Here is a 4424-nt window from a genome sequence, read left to right as displayed (position 1 = left end):
TGGCCGAGGCAGCCGCCGCGCCGCCGCCGGAAGGCAGGCCCGCCGCGCCACCAGGCCAGATCGGTCGTGCCACCCACGCCGCGGGGCTCTGCACCGCCCCCACGGCGCGGGCAAGAGGGAAGACCCCCGCCACCGCCGTCAGCCCCGGGCTATCGCCGGCGGCGTCCTTCGGCGGCGGCGGAGGGAGGGGAGGAAGGATGGGGACCCCCGGCGGCTAGGGTTTCATATCATGTACCAAACATACAGATAATGCTAAAGACGTAGGAAAAATCATATGATGCTGCTGCTTTATTCAATCGTGAATGTTTTGGCAATGTAGTACAAGTGGAAGACAGGAAAAAAGTGTGAGAGAAGAGAGACAAATGATATATTCAGCAATTTATGTATACCCTGATACACAGAAAAGGGACTATGCTAGCCATTTGAGGCCATCAATGGTCACGATGTGCTGGAACCCATACTCCCCTTGGTTCAAAACACACACAAAAAGAGCAAGCTCCTACCTATTAATTAAGTTTCTATTGCAAACGTCAACAAGCAAAAAAAAGAAAGCTGAACATATCATCAACTTAGCATAAGCTACAACACTGGAAACATCAAAGTACTGCTTCATTTATGATGCATACCTGGCTTCTCTCGAAATCTTCTATATCTAAATAGGGGTACCCCATTAGGTGATTTTCCTGCCTTCTCATGAAGCCACGTCACCCGAATTGTTTTATCCATTGATGCAACATAGATGGGTGGTCTACAGCCGTCAGATCAAGCGTTGGTCAAAATTACTAGGAGCTGCCACCGCTAAGTGAAGATACCGTTTCGTGCTCCAGCCACGCCGCTCGCTGCTGGCCTCTGATTTCATTTTCTGGGCTGAGCGTAGACTTCACCATTTGGACACTAAAAGGCCCATTCCAAGCCCGTAGGCATCTATTGTTCAGGATACGCACAACCCACACCCATCTGTCAAGAATCGCTAAAGAAAATCCCTTCCGTCAGCCGCCGCAACAATCCCTTCCCGCAGATGTGCACGACCTACCCTTCCCCAGCCAGCCGCCGCCAACCATGCTTGCCTCCGGCCAGCCGCCCCTGCTGACCCTGCCGCCCTCATCGCCGGCGGTCCCCGGTAAGCACCTCTCCAGAGATGCGGAATCAAGCCGCCGCCACCATGGATTCAGCCGCCACGCCCCAACCGATGGTCCTCATGGCCAGCCACCGCTGGTGACTTACACCGCCACGCCCAATGCCCCCCTGCCAATCACGGCCGCTCCACAGATGAGCATTAATTCCACCATATTCCTTCATCTTCCCCGCTTTTATGTCGCAAACTCTTCCACCTCCATGCCACAAATGCATATGAAACGGCCTCGCAGCACTCAATTTACGACCGTCATTATCTCCTGCTTCATTACCCTGCAAATGCGGAAAAGGTCGTGCTTATAACCCCTCTGCCATACGCATCGACCATGAACGCCTGCTCACATCCATGTCTGGGAACCAACTACAGCCGTACTAGGTGCACACTCCCTCTTTTCATCCCTCTCTGAATATTTCTATCCTCACAAGATTATGTTGTGCAATTTCTCAGGTTGTGCTAGGGATGAAAGGATGCTGAGCGTGTAGGTTTTTTGCTGCTCAGATTGGCCACATTGTATCACAGGTCGCTTGCTCCTTGCATTTCTTTCAGATTCTTATTTCATAAAATTGTGATTACAATACATGCTTACACAAATTGGTTAGCAGTGCGACCTGCACATGTTTCTAAATTAGGATGGACATAGTAAAAAGCCAATATCATCATTTTACTAATTTATTTGTTTATTTCTATTTTATCAGTACATTGTAGTTATTTCCCTCCTGCTGCATGCTTCCTGTTTTCAGTCACCCGGAATTTCTCCTATCCCTGAACTTATGTTTTAAATTTTTGCAGATTGCTCTCCGAATCGAAAGGTGCTTCAACTTCTGTTTAGTAGGTCTCTTGCTCCTCGGATTGCCTTCATTTCAGTTTTGCAGCGGTCTCCTGCTTCTTACATTGGTATGCGAACATATGCACCATCCATTCCTTTCCATGCATATTAGATACCATATGAATTTCCTACCTTGGATTGTTTTCTGTGATATATTTATTCAAACATATAGGCTACAATCTGCTTCCATAGGCAATTTTGTACGCATGCTTTGCAAAGATGGATAGCGCCGAAAATTCTTATACAAATCATGGTATCCGTTCAGTCCCACGTGGTCGTGGGCGCCCCCATCGTCAGTCACAATTAGAAACACCTTACATGCTTATGGTTGCAGAAATATTTTTGTATGTGTTAAGCCAGTAATTTGTTTTGCATTGTTTACCTCTGTTTTTAAGGTTCACGAAGCTACTGACCCTGAAAGAGTGGTGATGCGAGTGAGATTCTGAGAGGTAATTTTTGTTCTTTCAAACACATTCCATGTTAGAAAGATATTAATTGTCTTAGACGACCTAGACTACATGAAACACATTCTATGTTAAAAAGACATCAATGGTCCACGTTCTTTCTATTGGAAAAACAGGAAGGTCTCAATTTTCTTATGGGTTGGACCATTGTATTTAGTTATATTGTTATATAATGGTCTCAATTATATTTGTAAGCAATGTACCACATATCAGTTTTTTCATTTAGTAAAGAAGTGATCTTATCTTTATGAATTTCTCAGATTTCTCTCGGATCAAAAGGAGCTCGACGTTATGCTTCACAGATCTCTTCCTGCTCGGACTGGATTCATTGCTTCATAGGTATCTTGCAGCTCGCATTGGTACGAACACACTCACTGCTGAATTTAGTTAGTTACACTTGATGAGCATATGCACCTTCTATTTATTTCAGTGCATATTACATAGTAAAATACCATATAAATTTCTTCCTCTTGATTATTCTATTCTATTTATTTGTTCAAACATATTGGCTGCAATCTACTTCAAGGCATCCTGGTAGGCATTTAGTCTTACGTAGTAATGAGCACCCTCGCCGTCAATCACAACATGTTGTCACGCCCTTAAATTGAGGTCAGTTAGGATAATACAAAAGTATTACCCTAAAGATTTCTATGAGTAAGCCACTATTAGAGAATGTGTTCCTCACAATCTCCACTGATGGTACGTACAAATATCTCTTCCAAGTATATGACAAAGGGATTTGATAGGCAGATAAAAAATGGAGTCTAATGATGGATCATCCGGTTCATCAAGTGAAACAGTCAATGAAATAGAAAATCATCCAGAATGTCGCTATATGACACCAAATGAGATTGTTTGGCGCTTGCCAGAGAGAATGAAGATTGATTCAGTATCCAGGTTCCCCGTAAGTTATGTCATAAAGAAAAGCTTCTCGGTTGACAATGCACAAGTGTTACCTTCTACAAAGGTTGGCTAATTTCTTTTCATTCAAAAAGTATGTTCTTCCTAATTTTAACCATATTACCTACTACATACAAAGTACTAACTTGAAACATGAAATACTTCCAGCCATATCCATGCAAAGAAATGATGACCCATCCATCTTCGAAGAATATCGAGAGGTTTGGCATCAATCCCAAAATAGCATTTACATTCTCTATCTAAACATCGCCGACCCAACAATTTCTATTCGCAGTGCGATGACCCATACACCAGAGGATGCAAACAATACTACACCTCCCTCTTGCCAACCCGCAACTAATGTCATTGAGAAAAAAAATAGGTAATAGTTTTAAAACTCTCCGCATAAATCGGTTGGTTCAGATTCAACATGAAATTCAAATGATGATTTTTTTTCACAGGTACTCTTTGGCTAAAATGAGCATTGAACTTTCAGAAGATGAAACCACCAAAAAAGAGATTATTGTGCATTTAGGACATGCGAGGGAAAAATGACATTGTCAAGGTGCATGCAATCACAAGAATAATGCTGCACAAGTTAGCAACATGAACGACATAGAAGAGACCTACGAGCTACACTACTACCTTTCTACATAAAATTTAGTTACATCCTTGCTTCAATTGTAATCCCGACAAACTCATGTTATTACTATTTCCTAATGACCCTATGCATATTACCTATGCAATTATTAAGTCTGAATTGTGAAGTCCATGGGTGATATGCACTTTACAGAGCTGATTATTTGTATTTTAATTCAATTGTTCTCAAATCTATTAACCTTGATGGTTCAATAAATATACAAATATATACTTCCTTTCATGATTTGAATTATTTATCGGCGCATCAATTATCATCTACAAAATCCCGCAGCAACGCGCGGGGTATCAACTAGTAAACAAAATGGTTCCTCCCACATGTAAGTCACATGCCTTATCTCATTGGTCTCCTAATTCTTGAAGAAATCCATGATCACATAAACCGACAGCTATTTCTCAAGATTATTTTTTTGCGAGCTGCAACAGTGTGTTGCATGATGGT

At 42.6% G+C, this 4424-nt stretch overlaps 1 long non-coding RNA gene across 3 annotated transcripts; it reads left to right on the top strand.

The window, feature by feature from the left end:
• The first annotated feature begins 933 nt into the window (after positions 1 to 933).
• LOC123136259 (uncharacterized) lies at positions 934 to 4205 on the top strand. 3 transcript variants are annotated; one of them, XR_006466728.1, is made up of 9 exons: positions 934 to 1510; positions 1583 to 1654; positions 1925 to 2029; positions 2357 to 2410; positions 2686 to 2784; positions 3172 to 3392; positions 3494 to 3546; positions 3621 to 3707; positions 3787 to 4205. It is a non-coding gene; the product is annotated as an uncharacterized lncRNA (long non-coding RNA). The 3 variants fall into 3 exon arrangements; XR_006466727.1 differs by having other exon boundaries at positions 936 to 1510; positions 3176 to 3392; XR_006466729.1 differs by having other exon boundaries at positions 939 to 1120; positions 3176 to 3392.
• Positions 4206 to 4424: the final 219 nt, after the last annotated feature.

This window comes from Triticum aestivum, chromosome 6B (genome assembly GCF_018294505.1).
Source record: "Triticum aestivum cultivar Chinese Spring chromosome 6B, IWGSC CS RefSeq v2.1, whole genome shotgun sequence".
NCBI lineage: Eukaryota > Viridiplantae > Streptophyta > Magnoliopsida > Poales > Poaceae > Triticum > Triticum aestivum.
This window is presented reverse-complemented; position numbering and strand designations above follow the sequence as displayed.